Source organism: Suncus etruscus, chromosome X (genome assembly GCF_024139225.1).
Source record: "Suncus etruscus isolate mSunEtr1 chromosome X, mSunEtr1.pri.cur, whole genome shotgun sequence".
NCBI classification, from domain to species: domain Eukaryota; kingdom Metazoa; phylum Chordata; class Mammalia; order Eulipotyphla; family Soricidae; genus Suncus; species Suncus etruscus.
Window position 1 is genome coordinate 44,139,165 of NC_064868.1, and position 20,105 is coordinate 44,159,269.

The following is a 20,105-nucleotide window of genomic DNA, read 5'->3' on the forward strand; positions in this document are numbered from 1 at the left end:
TTTTAAATAATTTTTGGTGTTTTTTGGGGGGGGCACACCCTGTGACACTCAGGGGTTACTCCTGGCTATGCACTCAGAAGTCACTCCTGGCTTGGGGGACCATATGGGACGCAGGAGGATCGAACCGAGGTCCATCCTAGGATAGCGCTGGCAAGGCAGACACCTTACCTCTAGCGCCACCGCGCCGGCCCCTAAATATTTTTTTTTAAAAAGAAAGATTTTTGTTGTTTTTGGAGTTTCAGAGCCATACACTGTGGTACTCAGGGATTATTCTCCCCTGGGGAAAATTTTTTTCCAAGAGAAAAGATCATTTCAGACAAAGGTCCCTTCCATCAGAGGATGGAAAGGAGATCTTTTTGTTTGTTTTAGGACCATACCCAGCAGTGCTCAGGAATGACTGGCTCTGTGCTCAGGAATGACTCCTGGTGGTGTTCAAGGGACCATGTAAGATGCCAGGGATCAAATCCAGGTCGGCCACATGCACGCAGATGTCCTACTGACTATACTATTCCTCCAGCCCTTGATCTTTTTTTTGTTCTTTCTGCAGTGCTCAGGGGGCTGCTCTTTGTTCTCACCTGGTGCAGGAGATTGAACTATACCCATTGAACTCTCCTGCTGAGGAAGGAGGATTTTTATCATGCAAATTGCCTCTCTAGTGCTAACTAGGCTACACCAGATTGGTTTAGAATTCTACTTTTTGGAACAGTTGAAACCCACGTTAGGTTAGCTATGACGCTTTGATGGAGCCTGGCATGGAAAAATTCCATTGTGTAGCCTGTTGTTTATATGTATATATCTGTATATATACATATATGTATATATATAGTTTTTGGGCCACACCCGGCGGTGCTCAAGGGTTACTCCTGGCTATGTGCTCAGAAATCATTCCTGGCAGGCATGGGGGGTGAGGGACCATATGGGATGCCAGGATTTTAATCAACGTCGGTCCTGGGTAGGCTGCTTGGAAGGCAAATACCCTAACGATGTGCTATCTCTCCAGCCCCTGTTGTTTCTATTTTTACAGAGACCAGCCTGGAGTTAGGAAGTACTCTCTGGGGGCACTTGTGGGAATTTTCCACTTGCTTCTCTGGCCTTCTAGTAATTTTCCCATTGTTGGTTATTTTTAAAGCATATCTGGCATTGATCAGGGGTTACTTCTGGCTCTGAATTCAGTAATCACTCCTGGCAGGCTCAGGGGGTCATATGGGATGCCAGAGATTGAACTGAGGTTGACTGCATGCAAGGCAAGCACCTTACTGGCTGTACTATTGCCCCTATTGTTTTTATTGTTTTTGTTTCAACAGAGAGAGAGAGAGAGAGAGAGAGAGAGAGAGAGAGAGAGAGAGGCTAAGGAGATAGTACTGTGGGTAAGATGCTTGCCTTGCACTCACCTGACATAAATTCCATCCCTGTTACTCCATATGGTCCCCGGAGCAGCACCAGAAGGAATTCCTGAATACAGAGGCAGGAGTAACCCCTGAGCATTGCCAGGTGTAACCCCAAAACAAACAAAAACCTTATTGAGAAGCCAGAGAAATAACACAGGGGTTAAGATGCCTTCCTTGAATGCAGCTGACCCTGGTTTGATCCCTGACCCCACATTGCCAGGAATGATCCCTGAGTAAAGAGCCAGGAATTAGTCCTGAGCACAAGGATGTAACCCCAAACTCCCTTTTCCTCCAAACAAAACAAATTGAGGAATAATGTACAAATATGATCTTTATAAAAGTGTATAATATGATTTGCTATGAATGAGTACTAAGATCAAGATAAGGAACATAGCCAACAGATGATACAGTTAACTGTTTCATTGGTTTATGGGGAGGGGGGCAGGTGACCACAGCTGTAGTGCTTGGGTGTTACTTCCTGACTCTGCACTCACTCAGAAATTTCTCCTGACAGGCTTGGGGGACCATATGGGATGCCAGGGATCAAAACATGATTGGCTAGGTACAAGGCGAATGCTCTACCTGCTGTGAGATTGCTCCAACCCCTCTATTTTATTGTTTATCATAACACAATAATGAAAATATTATCACATCACCAGGTATAACCCCAAAATAAACATACAAAAAAATCAAGGGTCAGGGAGAGATCTCAGTGGTCTGAAGCACAGACTTTGCAAGATCCTCAGGTTCAATTCCTGGTACTACATATTCTCCTGAACAACACAAGGACTGATCCCCAAGTACTGAGTGGAGTGAATTCCCTGCATCTCACTGGGTATAGCCCCAAAACCAAAATAAGTAAGTCAATAAATTAAATAGACGTATTGTGGGGTAAGAGAGATAGTACAGTCTGTAAGGCACTTGCTTTACACCCAGCTGAATAGTTTTCAATCCCTGCAGTCTATAGAGTTCCTTGAGCACTGCTGGGTGTTGCCCAAAATCTACCATCAACAAGAAAGTGAAAATATACCTGATGTTTAAAAACAAAATGTGAACACTAGCTCCTTCAAGTCTGGGTTTTCTCTTGAACATGTACATTGCTTGCTCGTCTCTAGGTCACTTTGCTTGATTGCTCTTTTGAGATTGCATTCTCTCTTGAACATGTTTTCCTTTTTTCACATCTAAATACATTTCATTCAATAAAAGCTATTTTGCTGGGGCTGGACGATAACACAGCAGGAAGACTCTGCCTTGTACGGGGCCTACTCGGGTTCAGTTCTGGACATCCCATATTGAAGCCTCATACCCCCATTCTTCCTAGGTAACTTGACCTTACCTGCAAGACCCCGCCCATTTCCTGGGAGGGGTCTTGGAAAAGGTAGATAAGGCTTTGACCAGAGAGGATTAGCTCTTTTGGTCTTTGGCCAGCATGGAGGTCAAAGGGAAGATGGCTGAAAGGAGTTAAGATGCAGGGCTAGCTAAGAATGGCTGAATGCTTAAAAGGTTATGATATAGGTCACACATGTGGTGGATAGGGCATGAATAAAGTTGATGCTTCCTGAAGCCTGCCTGTGAGTGAGTTCAATATCCGTCGCTTTCCTGGACCCCAGACCCGCCGGTTGATGGGGGATGAAGCCACGTGACCATGGCCTAAGAATAAAGGCCTCCATCCTTCTCCATCCAGCACCATCGCTAATTATTTAATTCTACACCATATGGTCGGTCAGGAATGATTCTTGAGTACATAGCCAGGAATAATCCCTGAGCACTACTGGGTGTGACCCATAAACCAAACCAAACCAAACCAAAACCAATCAACAACCACCACAACAATAAACAACTATCTTGGGGCCCGAGAGATTGCATGGAGGTAAGGCGTTTGCCTTGCATGCAGAAGTACAGTGGTTCAAATCCTGGCATCCCGTATAGTCCCCTGAGCCTGCCAGGAGCGATTTCTGAGCAGAGAGCCAGGAGTAACACCTAAGCACTGCAGGGTGTGACCCCCCCCCCAAAAAAAAACAACAAAGAAAAAAAAAACAACTATCTTGCTTCACGAAAACAAAAATTAATCGTGGAAACAGATCAGGTGTCCACACCCCACAATAGAATAGTATTGAGGCAGAAAAGGCAAAGTCCTGACACACACATGCTAGATGAGTTGAACTTTGGAAACATGATAAATGGGAGAAGCCAGATACTATTGGCTCCTAAATGAGGAGGCAACAAAGTGGCTTCAGAGGTTGCCAGGAATCAGGAGAATGGGAAGGGCTGTTAATGGAAGTAAACAGTGTTGAGTAGTTCTCAATAGCGCCTGGGGAGATAAGTCAAAGGACTGGGTACGTGTAAGAGACCCGAATTCGAATCCACAAGCCACCACCTGGGTGTGGTTCCGGTCTCCTCCAGCTCCCCTAGACAATCTCCATTGCCAGCTGAAGTCCTGACCACTGAACAGCTGCTGCATGAGCACTGAACTGTCTACATGTACACAACTGCATACGTGCAAACACACACGGGGGACTTTTTATTCAGACACCCTTCATCTCCTAAGACCCAGGGGTAAAGGACAAACACTAGTGCTCAAACCAGCTTGTTCCACAGTTCCCTGAACCAACAGGGTGGCTACAAGGCAGCTTCTGGGGTCTCTAGGGACTCCATTATTTCCGGCTTCGGGCAGCTAGATCCTTTTGACTTCTCCGATTTTTCCCCCACCCCTTCCCAGCCCACATGGCCGGCACCTCGGGATCACCCACAGAGCGTCCCTTCCAGACACTCCAAATCAAGCCACAGTGTCGTGTGCGGTTCAGGAGCCCGAAAGGTGGCAAAGTCCCAGGGGGCTTCATCGGGGATAGCGGCTCTAGGCGATGTAATCAATATGGGTATAGTGGCTCCGGCTCCCTAAACTCCACGGGGGGGGAGGGGCAGCCAGCTTGCTCGGGAGCTCCTGGCCCAGCAAGGACATTCGATCAAATTCTCCTCGCCTCTACGCTAGGCCCTGCTTGCCTCCCATGTTTTTTCTCGGGTGGCGAAAAATAAGATCGCGCCAAATGTGCACGTCCGGGGAAGCAAATACTGCAACGTGATTCGTTGCAATTCAGGAGCCGGAAAGGAAGTGCAGCGCCCTCTAGTGGCCGCTGGGTTACCGGCAGGCCCACCAGGTGGACACTAGGGGGCATCTTGGTCCATGTTAGGAAACGTGGAGGTCTGGAATTAAGTGGACAGAGAAATAAACAATTTGTTCAAGGTCACTAGAAGACGCAGATCAGACTTGGCCGCCAGCCTGTTGATGTAAAGAAAGAAATTAAGAATCCCCCATGTAGGCCAGGAGAGATAGCTCAAAGGGCTGGAGCTCAGAGTTTGCAAGCCTGCATTAGATTCCCAGCCAGGCAATGGTCCCCCCTGAGCACCGCCTTTCAAACAAAGCACGAACCTTATTTGCAGGAGATCTGGGGTAGGAAAGGAAGGAAATGGAAGATGTTTGAAATGTATCCACGTGTACACGTACTTTTCTAAAGTTGCTGCAATGAACTGCACATGGGTTAAGAGTTTTTTGTTGTTGGTTTTTAGGTACTTTTGTTTATTTGGGGGGCCCACAACCTGCAGTGCTTAGGGGTTACTCCTGGCTCTGCATTCAGGAATTACTCCTGGCAGGCTGGGGTTACTATATACGGCGGCAAGGATGGAACCCAGGGATGCAGCATTCAAGGCAAGTTCTATATTCCTGGGCCTGTGTTTGGTACTTTTGTTTTGTTCTGTTTTGTTGCCTAGTTTTGCTTTTTTTTTTGGGGGGGGGGAAGGGTGGGAGTAAAATTCCTTTAATTCAGGGACTGCAAGACAAGAGAAAGAAAGGCAGGGCCCTTGAAAGTGAAAAAAAAAAAAAAAAGTAATGATACACCCAAGATTGCAGGTGTGGCAATTACAAAGAGGAAAATACTGTTTAGTCTCCGTTTGGTAAATTTTGGTGTTTTTGCTTTGTTTTGTTTTGTTTTGTTTTACTTTTAGGCCATAGCTGGGGAGCTCCAAGACTGCTCCAGTGGGAGGAGAAAAAGTCACTCCTGGTGATTTGGGGCACTATGCAAAATCAGGTTTCCAAATTGCAGTTAAAACCTGGCTCCAGCCCTTTGAGCTGAGGTCTTTTTCAGGGGGGGAGGGATCCACATTCAGCAGTGCTCAGGGGTTACTCCTGGCTCTGTGCTCAGAAATCACTCCCAGCAGGCTCGGGGGACCATATGGAATGCTGAGGATCAAACCCTGGTCAGCCATGTGCAAGGCAAAGGCCCTACTGCTTTGCTATCTCTCAGGCCCCATGAGCTGAGTTTTTAATGGCTCTGGTTCAATCTCCTGCATTGTGCAATCCTCCCTCCCTCAGCCTTGAGTAACCCCAGAGCACCACTGGGTGTGGCCACAAGGTTAAAAAAAATAGCAACAACAAGCCAAGGAAAAGCTGTTTTCTGGGGAATGGGTGAAGATGGTCAGCCTCCTCCTTATTTCCCACTTCCTCTCAGGAGTGATCCACACACAGACCTTGGAGTAGCCCCTAAATACTGGCAAGTGTGACCTAAAAATTGAAATAATATGGGGCTGGAGCGGTGACGCAGGTGGTAGGGTGTTTGCCTTGCACGCGCTAACCTAGAAAGGACTGCAGTTCCATCCCCTGACGTTCCATATGGTCCCCCCAAGTTAGGAGCAATTTCTGAGTGCATAGCCGTGAGTAACCCCTAAGCGTCACCAGGTGTGACCCCCCAAAAGAAAACAACAACAAAAATTGAAATAGTACTAAAAATATCATTGAGGTCCACGAGACAGATTGAAGGAGATTGAAGGGTAAGAGCACGTGCTATGTATGTGACAGGCCTGGGTCCCTGTAGCCATGGTTCTCAGAGCATTAACCATAGAGCTGGGAGTAAGCTCTAAGGACCTCCAACTATGGCCCTAAATCCCCACTTACCAAAAAATAAAATATTACCAATAATGAAGTAAATATATTTTCAATCTCCCTATAAAATACTTTTCAAGTATGTAACCAGTAGGATCTATTCTTCCACAGAAATGTAAATAGTAACACCTGCCCATGCCACCTTACCAATGAGAGGAGAGAGAAAGAGAGAGACAGAGACAGAGACAGAGACAGAGACAGAGCGAGTGAGAGAGAGAGATGTTTCAATAAGGGATGATAATGATTTTTTTGTTCTGTTTTTGTTTTTGTTTTGGGTCACACCTGGTAGTGCTCAGGGGTTAACTCCTGGCTTTGCACTGAGAAATCACTCCTGGCTAGCATGGGGAACCATATGGGATGCCAGGATTCGAACCGCTGTCTGTCCTGGATCAGCTACGTGTAAGGCAAATGCCTACTGTTGTGCTATCTCTCCGGCTCCTGATAGTGAGTTTTTAACTAGTTTAATAGAGTACCTAATGAAAATAAATGAAAAACATGAACCCATGGGGGTTGCATTTTGATTTTTGTGCTTGTTGGGAAGAATTATTTTGGGGGGTGGTGTCACACCCAGCAGCTCTCAGGGGTTACTCCTGGCTCTGCTCTCAGAAGTCACTTCTGGCAGGCTAGGGGGACCATATGAGATGCTGGGGATTGAACCGGGCTCCGTCCAGTGTTGGCCGCGTGCAAGGCAAACACCCTACCATTGGTTTGGCCCTGGTTAAGAAAATTTGTTACACAGAAAAGGTTCAGCTCCACAACTACTCTAGAAAAGAATGCCAAGCTACTGAACTATCCCATCCCAGGTAGACCAGTCTAGGCTATGAACTTTGGGCCTTTACAAAGTGGAGGTGGGTAGATTCGCCTCTTTGTCCAAATTTTCAGCAGTTCCTGACCACACTTGACACCTTCTAGCAAAGAAATTACACAACTTCAAAATTGAAACTCATCAATCTGCCAAGCCACCAAAATCATTCTAGCTCCACAGCTCCTGGGCATAAAACACATCCAATAAATTTCATAGTGCTAAAAGCCCAATAAGAGCACAGCTAATTTGGTGGGAAAGTTATGTAGCAGATCACCAAGCTCAGTGAGTGAAAACAATGACAGAAGACTCAACTAGCACCAACTAGCCCAATAAATTCTCAGACACCATTGTGATATATAACAAAGATCACAAGTGGACTTTTATTGATCCATTTTTTATAATTCCATTTGCCATTTTGATGTAACAAACAATAAGTAAATTATTTTGTGCCTGCTAAGGGTACAAGTTTGTGGGATGGGTGGGAAACTGGGGAGACTGGTGGAGGGAAGGTCGCACTGGTGATGGGAACTGGTTTTGGAACATTGAATGCCTAAAACAACTGTATTATGAACAATTTTGTAAATCGTAATAATTAAAAGGAAAGAAAATGAAAGCTTATTAGCCAAGGAGCCAGAGCGATGATAGCACGGCGGTAGGGTGCTTGCCTTGTACGCAATCAGCCCAGGACAGACCCAGGTTTGATTCCCAACAACCCCTATGATTCCCTGAGCCTGCCAGGAGCAACCCCTGAGCACTGCCGGATGTGGTCCATAAAGCAACAAACAAACAAACAAAAATAGCCAAATATATTTGTCACCAGAAGAGACCCACAGTAAACACAGATAGTACTTCATACATCATAATGTCGTTCTGTTCAAAGGCTCAAACATCTTTTGAGAGTGGACTTAGGGGTGAAAGAAGAGTAAAGAATGGTCAGGAAAAGGCAATTTTGGAACAGGAGTATTGGTATGGTGGGTAGGGTGTTTGCCTTGCATGAGGGAACCCCAGTTTGATCCCTGGCATCCCATATGGTTCCCTGAACCTGCCAGGAATGATCCTCTAGAGCAGGGTGTGCTCTGAACACCACAGGGGATAGGGTCTGTACCAAGTCATATTCAGGAGCTACTTTTGGCTTTGTGCTTAGGGGTCATATTCCTGGTGGTTCTTAGCAGACTTCATGGGATGACGGGATTGAACTAGGATTGGCTGAGTGCATGGCAATTACTTTTGTTAAAGTTTGAAGTGTATTATACTTATATACTAATTTGCTTTGTAACTGATATTATATGATTTGCTTAATTCACGTAGGGCAACTAATAGTCCTAAGTTAGGCCTTATGCCTGAGCCAGGAACACAGATAAACAGGCAAAACCAAGAAAAGACCTGTCCTGTTTTTCCTCCATCCTTACCTATGAAATATATAAAGTCCTGTTAAAAGCATTTTTTGTACAACTGTGTTTATTTATGCTATATATTAAGTCCTGGTAAAAGCATTTTTTGTACAACTGTGTTTATGCTATACATTAAAATCGGCGCTAACGTAAGATCATTATCTCGTATGTCATTTAAGACTGTTCTATTGCCTACATAGAAATGCAGAGGGAACGGGAAACAGGATGTCTGTGAAAGTTATAAAGAACTGGAGTTTCACGTGTCTGTAAAGATGGTTGTCTTTGGGGGCCGGAGAGATAGCATGGAAGTAAGGCGTTTGCCTTTCATGCAGAAGGATGGTGGTTCGAATCCCGGCATCCCATATGGTCCCCTGTGCCTGCCAGGGGCGATTTCTGAGCACAGAGCCAGGAGTAACCTCAGAGCACTGCTGGGTGTGACCCAAAAACCACAAAAAAAAAAAAAAGACGGTTGTCTTTGAATGATTTAATGATGCTTGCTGTGTGGAATGCTGGATGGAATATCTCTGAAATGTATAAAAGAGGAAAGCAATGAGCACTCAGTCACGAGCTCCATCAGGAAACTGTCAGAACCCTGGTGCCCAGGTAAAAATATTAATAAATAAAAATCCCAATGTAACATGCATCACAAATTGGCAGTTGCTGTGTCTCTGGTTTTTGGGGCGATGGGTAACTGTAACTCTAATTCTAACTCTAACACCTTAACCCCTGCACTGTCTCTCTGAATCCTCAGTGAATCCCTTGGCAGCAAAATCGAAGTTGGTGAAGGAGACAGATTAGAATTTCTTGCTGAGGAGCCTAAACTCTTTGAATGCTATTTTCTCTAAAGTCGGACAACTTGGGAGATACTAGTTGCTGAAGGTTTTGGAAAAAACTTTGGGTAGAGGTTACAGTTCCTGAACATCAGAACCTAATAGAAAGGAGATGAGGATGAATAAGAAATATCTGACAGAAGATTCCCCAAGGTGTCAGGGAAGGAGATGTTGCACCAAGATGACCCTACATTGGAGGCCATTGGCTCTTTCATGGTCCTTCAGAATTCTGTGTGGGCAGACCAGAGACACCACCCCAAGCCGGGCTGGTGGGTCCACCCTGCGTCCTCTAGTGGGAGGCTCAACTGGGCTAAGATTAATGCAAAATGTGGAGGTTCTTACTCAGAGCTGGGTTTCACGCCTTCTGGCATTCAATACTAGTCTAGTTTTTAATAAAAAAAAACAACACTATTTTGGTGCTGTAACCCTGTTTTCTACCATCTGGCATACCCTTATGCCTTGTATATTTCTTCTTCTAGTACAGCCTGACAGGAAATAAAGAAAAAAACATCATGGAGTTAGAAATTCCCCATTGACAAGATGTTATTGTATCTCCCCTCAGGTTGGAGCCACCAAGCTCTCAGCAACAGATAAAAACAAAAAGAATGCTGAAAATTGTCAACTGATTTACAATTTTCAATTTTTTTGGAATTCCAGATTAGCTTTATTCGCCTATGATATGTGTTTGCCATTTCCACAAATGAGATGAGAGAGAAAGCACTACCCCAAATATGAGATAAAAGAAAAACATAAGGTATCAGCAAATGGTCAACCACTGGAACCAAAGATTTTGTGTACAGAATAGTTTATATTGGGGTAGGGTGTAGGGGCCCTTGGGACACTGGTGGAGGGAAGTGGGCTCTCTGGTGATGGGTGTGGACTAGAATAATGTACAAGTATAAGTACCAGCACTGTAAATCCTGGTACCTCGATAAAAATGGTTTAAAAAATGGAACAAGGGGCCAGACAGATAGCATGGAGATAAGGCGTTTGCCTTTCATGCAGAAGGTCATCAGTTCAAATCCTGGCGTCTCATATGGTCCCTCGTGACTGCCAGGAGCAATTTCTGACCATGGAGCCAGGAGTATCCCCTGAGCACTGCCAGGTGTGACCCAAAAAAACACACAAAAAAGGCAAAACAAAAAATGGAAGGCCAGAGAGATAGCACAGCGTTAAGATGTTTGCCTTGCATGCAACCGACCCAGGACGTACCTGGGTTCAATCCTCAGCATCCCATATGGTCCCCTGAGCCTGCCAGGAGTGATTTCTGAGCGCAGAGCCAGGAATAACCTCTGAGCGCTGCTGGGTGTGGCCCCAAAACAAAAATCCAGATGTGGAGCTCAAAGGCTACCAAGAAAGCTAGGTCTGCAGGGGCCCTAATTTAGATTCCCAGGCACCATACAGGGAGTGATCCTCTGGAACAGAGTTTTTCAACCACTGTGCCGTGGCACAGTAGTGTGCCGTGAGATGTTGTCTGGTGTGCCGTAAGAAAAATTACAATTTCATCCGTAACATGCGGCTTCGGCTCACAAATAGACCAACCATTAGATTATTTCATAATAAAGTAATTATAAAATAATTTCTTTGTGTTTATTTGATTCCTATTCAAGAGAATTACTTTATATATAGTCAATATAAACACAGAGTTAAGTTTTTTTTAACATTTTCTAATGGTGGTGTGCCTCGTGATTTTTGTTTTCATGAAAAAAGTGTGCCTTTGAACAAAATTTTTGAAAAACACTACTCTGGAACAGGTTGGTATGGTTCAGCACACTAAATTAATAAATGCCTATCCTAGGGGGGAACTACACAGCCCCTGAGGCTACATCCTGTTGCTCGGGTCCTACATGGTTCATTGAACTAAAGGAAATTTCCACACCCCAGTACTCTTCTGGCTCCACGTGTCCCTAGATTCTATTCATCCGCCCGCTCAATTTCACTTACAAATTACAATACATGCTACAGGACTATTTTTTAAACATTTTCATGACTTTAAGCATGGTGGTTTATAAGTCGTTGGTAGCACAGTAGTTACTAACATTCAATACTACCACAGTATACCATCCGGCCACTATTGTCCTCAGCTTCCCATTGACCCGCAAGCCAGCACCCTCGGCAGGCCCAATATAATTGACTTTATATATTGCTGGCTACAGCAAAATGGTCATGTAATTATTTAAATGTAAACGAGCCGGTTGTGTCTGGCAAGGAACCAGGATGGGGAGGGCCCGCAGAGCTCAAAACCTCTTCAAAGGCACTTTTCGCCCTCACTAGGTGGGGTTCACCAGCCTCCTTCCGGTCCTCCGCGGGAATAGATGAATGTCGGGGTTTGGGGGCCCCGGGGGGAGCTCTCCCTCTACTTCGTCTTTCGACGGGCGAGGGGGTGTCGGGTTGGAGAAGGGTCATGACAAATTTCCCAGCCCTGGGGGGTGGGGGGCACAAGCTTTAGCCAGGAACACACCATCTCCGAGGCCCGCCCCACCCTGCCGGGGGGGGGGTGTCTACCCCTCTGATCTTCACTCCGGACCCCCAAGATTGGCAAACCCGGCCCTGTCCAATCCCAGTCGCCTGGCCGGCAGACCCGAAGAGACCGGGCTTAGCCGGGGCCAAATCGGCAGCGCACCCCAAACGGGGCGCCCATCAGGCTCGGCTCGGGAACGCCTCGTGGCCGCCTCTAATCCGCATTTCCAGCTCCGCTGGCGAAACCGCCTCAACGCTCCTTCCGCAGGGCGGGGGCGGGCGGGGGCGGTGCCGCGGGGGGGGGGGCAGGCGGGCGGGGAGGGGGGGAGAGGAATCCGTCGCAGTGGCCGTCACATCCGCAGCGGAAGATGTCGCCACCTCGGGGCGACCCCCTCCCCCAGGCACGGGCACGCGGTCGTGGCCGGACGGGCCTTCGGGGTGCGGGCTGAGCTTTTGTTTCTTTTTTGGCACACTAAACCAATGATCGCAGGGGATCGGGTCGGAGTGCGCTGGGGGAGCAGCCGTGCCCAGAGGCCCTCGGGTAGCCGCAGACTTACATAAGAAGGCGGGACCCCGGCAGCGAGGCGGGGGAGCGGGTCCACTCCCTAGCCCTCAGCAGCTTCCCCGCCCCGCACCCCCTCGTCGTAGCCCTGGCTCGCCCAGCACCCCTCCCTCAACCCTCCGCTCCATTCCCCACTTGGAGCCGCCCCCCACCCCACTTCCAGCGACGCTGGGGCCGGGCCGTCTAGCAGCTCCTTAACCTGGCCATGATGATCTGAAAGAAAAGGTGGGCAGAGAGCCGTCCCTTTAAACTGGGGTGCAGCAAAAGGGGAGGGTTGGGGGGAGGAAAGAAGAGCCTGGGCGAGGGGGAGGGAAGGAGCCAGCGAGAAGCAGAGGAAGACGGGAAAGGGGGGGGGAGGGAAGTGAAGAGGAGAAAGGGAGAGAGGGAGGGGAGAAGGGGAGAAGAGGACGGGGTACCTCCCGGCCCTTTCTGACCCAGCCCCCTGGCGCGTCACACTGTCAGTCTCTCTGGTCCGTTCTTTTAGTCCAGCCCTCCCTGCCACCCTGATCCGAAGACTAAAGTCGGCAACGGAGATCACTGGAGGCCATCTTGAGAGGTCCTTCAGTGTGGAGGGAAAAAAAGAACTTGCCCTTGACAAGCCTAAAACACGCTCTAGAAGCGACAGGAGACAGCGACCCAAACCTTCAGCGAATGCTGCTCGCAACAAGCTTTTGGCCTGTGCCGTACCATGTCCCCAGGCCCGGTAAAAAAAAAAAAAAAAAAAAAAAAGGACGCACACATCTAGCACATTTACTCAGGCTGGCAGAGCCTGTACTTTGCAGAAAGGAGGCTCGGGTTCTGTTCCTAACTAAGGTCCCCTTAGCACAGCCAGGAGTAGCTCTTGTGTGGTCCAACACGCCCTTAAAATAGAACATGGATAGTCACGTTTTTTGTTTGTTTGGGTGGGTGGTTTTTATTTTGAGGCCACACCCGGCGACGCTCAGGGTTTACTCCTGGCTCTGCGCTCAGAAATCGCTCCTGGTAGGCTCGGGGGACCCTATGGGATGCCGGGATTCGAACCGCTGTCCTGCATGCAAGGCAAATGCCCTACCTCCATGCTATCTCTCCAGCCCCTCCGTTGTCATTTTTACTTTTGTTTATTACTCGGGGGCCATACTCAGTGCTGTTTAATGCTTACAGCTGGCTCTCTGCTCTGGAGCCACTCCTTTCTGTGCTGGAGAAACCTATAGACAATGCCGCCGTTTAAACCCAGGTCGCCAGGCTCCCTACAAGGCAAGCGCCTGAGCCTCTGTACTAAAATGGCCCAGGCTTCCCTAGGAACTCGGTCACAGCAGCAGGCTGAAGGCTGGAGCCAGACAGGCCCGGGGAGGGGGAGGGGGGCCTCTAAAGTCCAAAAGGACACCGAAAAATGTTGGTGCTTGTTGTTTGCTTGTTCCTTTGGAGGGCTGGTAGGAGGGACCCCTTCTCTTGGCCTTTTGGAAATAACTTCCAACTGGCTCCCTGGACACTTGGCGAGGTACCGGCCATTTCGAAGCAACAGGATGGTCGGAAAAGCCAAAACAGGATAAGAATGGAGGGGAATGGCAGCATGCTACCAAAGGTTTTCCAGGTTTGAAGAGAGCAAAGGGCAAAGGGCATGGGAAAGAGTGGGAGGGACCGGAATAACAGCCCGATCCCGCCTTGCTCTTGGCCCGGTGTGTTAGGATTCCCCAATGGAGGTCCCCGAAGCCCCTCTGAGTTCAGTGGGTCACTAGGCTCCACTGAGAGTTGCCCTCAAGGACCCTGAAAATGGTCATGGGGCCCCCTGATCCCCGGTAGAAGATGGGCTGAGGGGGCGGGACGGGGTCCGGCGAGTGGAAGGTTAGGATTAGGGTTAGGCCCGAGTTTCTAAGGGATCTTTTCCGATCACCCAGGACATGTTGCATACCTCCCCCAGCAAGTAATGGAGACCCTACATGAGAAAAGTTGCAAACCTGGGGATTGAACCCAGGTCCTTCCGGGTAGGCCGCGTGCAAGACAAATGCCCTAGCAGCATTCCGGGAACAGGATATTTTGTTTTGTTGTTGTTTGGGGCTTTTTTTTTTTTTTTTTTGGTTTTTGGGCCACACCCGGTGATGCTCAGGGGTTACTCATGGCTATGCATTTACAAATTGCTCCTGGTTTAGGGGACCATATGGGACGCCCGGGATTGAACCAAGGCTTGTCCTGGATCGGCCGCGTGCAAGGCAAACGCCCTACTGCTACGCTATCGCTCCAGCCCAGTTTCTTCTTTTTAATGCTTTTTTGGTCTGTGCTCAGTGCTTACTCCTGGATCACTGTAAGGGTTACTGGGAACCTGGATCTTCAAGGCAAGTAACCTGCTCACTGTTCTATTTCTCCAGCCCTTGCTCCCAGTTTTAGTAAAGGTGCAGCACTGGGCTCCTGGACTCACTTGGCACAAGGCAATGGCACTGGGGTCAAACTCCAAACTCATGGCCTCAAGTTTGCAAGGCAAGCACTCTTGCTACTGCCAATGTTGTTAGAAAAAAGAACCATGTAAATGATTGTGGGGATAGGGTGTGGGGGTCCTAATCAGAGAGAACTAGGTACTATCAGCCTAGAATTGCTGAGAGTGGTCTCGGAGGGTGATATTTGACACCCCCCTTTGTCTCCTCAAAGCAAGAATTTTCTTCCACACAGCACTCTCCTTCCCCTCGCTGGGAAGGCAGGAAACAAATCTCTTCAGGAAGATCCCTCATGGAGAAGTGAGACCCCTGCCCCCCACCCCAGGCTCAGGGGTCAGAAGCTGTGTCAGCAATCCCTGCTGAGCTCAGGGACTGAGTCATTCAACAGAACCTTTCAAGAATGCCTTTGTCCTGTCTGTTCTTCCCAGATTGATCTTTACTTTGTCTGAAAGCTCTAGGAACTCTCTCCCTTTAGTCACTCCCTGCACGCCAACTATAAAGGAACTGTGCTCAGGAAATGAAACCTGTCTCGGGATATGGAGCGATAGATAGCACAGCGGTAGGGCGTTTGCCTTTCATTAGGCCAACCCAGGGCGGACCTGGGTTTGATCCTCATTCCATATGGTCCCCCGAGCCTGCCAGGAGTAACCCCTGAGTACCGATGGGTTTGACCCCCCCCCCAAAGGAAAAATGAAGCTTATCTCTTCGCTTGCTAGTCACTCTTGTGTTCATCTAATTTATGGCTAGCCATCTCCCCATTCCTGGAGGCACGTTTTTGGATTACATTTTGGGGGGTGTAGAGGATGGCCAGATGTTCTGGGGAGTGGGGTGAGCTACTCCCACAGGGGGTTTAGCAGTGCCAGATGTCTAACCAGTGCTGACCACCTGCCAGGCAAATGCTTTAACCCTTGTACTAACTCTCTAGCTCCTTCTTTTCTCCTTTTTTGGAGGTGGGGGAAGGGTATTCCCATTGGTTCTCAGGGCTTACTTCTGCCTCTGCAATCAGGGATCACTCCTGGAGGGGCTCAGGAGAACCTATGTAGTGCCAGGGATGGAACCCCAGACTGACTGCATGCAACACAAATGCCCTAGTCTCTGTACTACCACTCCAGCCCTTTTGTTCTTTTTAAATTTTTGTTTTGTTTTTGGTGGCCACACCAGTGATGTTCAGGGGTTACTCCTGGCTCTGCACTCAGGAATTAATCCTGGCAGTGCTCAGATTATAGAGGATGTTGGGGATCGAACCCAGTTGGCCAGGTGCAAGACAAGTGCCCTACTTGCTATACAATCGCTCTGGCAAATGCTTTCCCTTCTATACTATCACTCTTGTCCCAAAGGGGCAAACTGCTTTTAAAGTGAATTCTTTGCAGTATTTGTGATTCATCTATCTTCACTGCCCAGTTTCCCCAGTTAGGGACACACAGTCTCACCCATCCCTCTCCAATCCAGAAGATGTCTAGCCGCTAACCAGCATGTCTAACTGGCCCCAGCGAGCCCCCAGACCACAGACTGCCAACTGCTTATCTTCCCCACAGAGGAGAAAACATGCTCCATTCAGATCACACAAAGCCAGGGAAAGGGCTTTTCAAGTTCTCATGCATGAGCTACATCTGAATCTTTCACCGGCTTGCTAAAGCTGGGGTGTTGGCACCAGAGGTTCTATCTTGGTAGGGCTGGGCCTCAAGAAGACTCCATTTTGACGGTCAGGAAACTGACGGTGTAAGACATTCACCTACCTTAGCTGTGAAGTACAAGAGCTGGAGTGTAAATGAGAGGGTTTTGCCACTGTGCTCAGCCTGAGCGAGTGACCGTCTCACACATGGCCTTTGTGATGGCTCCTAGTCCTTAGCACCTGGGAGTAAGATAGACCCACCATTAGCATCTGGAGGGTAGTTGGTTTGGTTTGGGGCCATGCACAGTGGTGTTTGGGTGCTACTTCTAGCTCTGTGCTCAGGGGTTGCTCCCTGTAGTACTCAAGGGAGCATGTGTGGTGCTGGGGGCCAAACACAGGGCTTTTGCATGTGAAGCCTGTTAGAGCCATTGATCTATATCCCCAGCCCCTGAAAGGCATGCTTTCAATTTGTTTAGTTTTGTTTGGGGGCCACACCCAGTAGTGCTCAGTGGACCATTCAGGGTGTTGGGAATCAAACCTTTCTCTATTATGTTCAAGTTATGTTCAAGGTGAGCTCCCTAACCACTGTGCTATTGCTCTGCCCACAAGAAGGTATTTTCTTAGCTGAACACCTCTCTCCACCCAATTCTCTAGGCAAAAGCATCCAGGATTGGAGTGGGCGCGCACAGCACCTGTGAGTTCCCCAAACACAATGTGCCCTGTAGTGTCTCTGCTTGATTCTCTCCCGACATGAGCATGGGACAGTGACAGTGGTGCCACTCAAGCCTCCAGCTCCCCAAGGGCCACTGTCCTTGCCCCTCTCTCTCCCAAGCCTCTCCCAAAATGCAGTTCACTTTCTCCACATGAATAACCTTGAAAGGAACCACTTGGGTACCTACCGGGTTCCAGCTGGAGAGATGCTAGGAAATGCCAGGTCTTGTATAAACCTGTGCAGTTGCCTCACCCCATGGACGAGGGGTATTTGCAGATTCTGACTCCTCTTGGGAACTTCCTCTTAAACTCAAGACCCCCCCAACAAAGCCATTATTTGACAAGGGGAGCCTGGGTTTGGGGGAGTAATAGTAGGCTTTAAAAGTCTGGGGTTAAAGTGATAGTATAGCAGGTAGGGCACCTGCCTTGCATGTGGCCCGGTTGGGTTTGAACCCCGACATCCCATATGGTCTCCCAAAGCTGCCAGGAGTGACTCCTGAGTGCAGAGCCCAGAGTAAGCCCTGAACATTTTGGGTGTGGTCCCAAAATTGAAAATAATAAAATAACATAATGAAACTTTGAAAAACCTACTGTCCAAAGAAGTTGGGAGGTATCTGGGTAGAGTCCAAGGATTGGCAGCCATAAAGTTGAGCTCAGCAATCAGTAATGAAACTAGTCAGTGTTTATGGATTTGACCCTGGCAACCAGTGAGGAAGAGGAGTGTACATTTCCAATGCCAGTTCCTGGAATTTTGCTGGGTGTTCACCCCCTTCTCTAGTCACAGGGATGGGCTTGTCTTGGGTGATGGTGACTGAGCCGAGGCCCTGAGGCCCAGCCTGTGTCTCTCAGCAGAGGAGAGATGGCATGGTTTTTTCTTGTTTGTTTTTGTTTTGCTTTTCACACCGGCAGTGCTCAGGACTTTTTCCTGACTTTGTACTCCAGGATCACTTCTGATGGGGCCTTTGTGGGGGAGATCCACTTGGGTGCCGGGGATTGAACTCAAGTTGCCTGCGCTTGTTCACTGAAGAGGATTTGTATCTTGAGGCCTCTATTTGTGTGTGACTACATTCCAGATTCTTTTTTTTTTTAGTGTTCAGGGGTTACTCCTGGCTCTACGCTCCGAAATCACTCCTGGCAGGCTCGGGGGACCATATGGGATGCCAGGATTTGAACCACCAACCTTCTCCATGCAAGGCAAATGCTTTACCTCCATGCTATCTCTCCGGCCCCTTCTTTTCTTTTTTATGCTCCAAATCCCCTGTGCTTAAGGACATGAATGCTTGAAAGCTCCCAGAAATCATTTTGTCCCAGAACCCTAACCATTGCTGTGCTCCAAGACCTTGTAGCCAACCTGGTGGAATTACAGAAAAGTAGGCCTTGCCTTGCACCAAAGCAGGAAAATACTCCACTGGGGCCACTTTCAGCAGGAGCACAGGTGCTTTCCATGTGAATCTAGTATCTTCCCTTTACCTCTGATACAGGCTTTTTATTTTATCCTTAATTTCTTGTGATGGGGCCGAAGAGATAGCACAGTGGTGTTTGCCTTGCAAGCAGCCAATCCAGCACCTAAGGTGGTTGGTTCGAATCCCGGTGTCCCATATGGTCCCCTGTGCCTGCCAGGAGCTATTTCTGAGCAGATAGCCAGGAATAACCCCTGGGCACTGCCAGGTGTGGCCCAAAAACAAAAAAAAATTATCTTTTTTTTGTTTTTTTTGGGCCACACCCATTTGATGCTCAGGAGTTACTCCTGGCTAAGCGCTCAGAAATTGCCCCTGGCTTGGGGGGACCATATGGGACGCCGGGGGATCGAACCAGGGTCGCGATCTTTCCTTGGCTAGCGCTTGCAAGGCAGATACCTTACCTCTAGCACCACCTCGCCAGCCCCCCAAAAAATTATCTTTTGATTACAAAAGTACATGCTTCTTGTAAGACATACAATCAATGTGGAAACCAAATGTTTTCTTTGCTTCCATCTTCTGGAAATAACCATTCATTCACTTGGTTTTCTAGTACTCAGGCTAGTTACATAGATACTTAGAATTGAGTGGACTTTCTGGTCCAGAAAGATAGTTCAGGAGATAAGCATTTGCTTTAACTATAGTCTGTACTAGTTCTATGTAGACTTTCTGACCAGCGCTTAGGAGATGAAACAAACAAAAAGAGTGAACTTAAACTTTTTTTTTAGTTTTTGGGCCACACCCGGTGATGCTCAGGGGTTACTCCTGGCTGTGCACTCAGAAATAGCTCCTGGCTTGGGGAACCATATGGGATGGAACCACGTCCCGTCCTAGGTTAGCTCGTGTAAGGCAAACACCCTACTGCTGCGCCACTGTTCAGGCCCCTAAACCTAAACTTTTGATTGCTGTAAGATATATACATTTTATTGGCATTAAGTTGAAAGATTTATTTCACTAAGCAGAATACTCTTATGTCATTGCAAATGTCAGTTTTTCGTAGCTCACTAGTATTCCAGTTTTCTTTTTTCTTTTTCTTTTTTTTTTTTTTGAGCACTAACAGCGCAAGAGATGTTAATCATGAATCATGCGTATTCCAATCATCATATTCTATCTGCCCTCTGAAAAGAGGAACAGGTAAGGATTATCCTACCTTACGATTCCAGTTTTCTTTAAAAAAAATTTAAAGATGGGCCCAGAGTGATAGCAAAGCGATAGGGCATTTGCTTTGCACACAGCTGATCCAGGACGGACCTCGGTTCGGTCCAGCATCCATATAGTCCCCCTAGCCAGGAGCAATTTCTGAGCGCATACCCAGAAGTAACCCCTGAGCATCACCGGGTGTGGCCCAAAAACCAAAAATAAAAAAAGTTAAAGATGTATATAACATTTAAAAATGTTTATAAAATTTTAATACTTAAAATTAGGGGGTAGAGACACAATACAGCGGGTAAAGCACTTGCCTTACATATAGTTGATTCTGGTTCGAATCCCTGGTACTGCTGGGTGTGGCTCCAAACCCTAAAATTAAACTCTTTAAGGAATCAGAGAGAT

The 20,105-nt window shown here is 47.8% G+C and overlaps 1 pseudogene; it reads right to left on the minus strand.

Annotated features, from left to right (window-relative positions):
- Nucleotides 1-19,600: 19,600 nt before the first annotated feature.
- LOC125999636 (uncharacterized) lies at nt 19,601-19,711 on the minus strand (annotated as a pseudogene).
- Nucleotides 19,712-20,105: the final 394 nt, after the last annotated feature.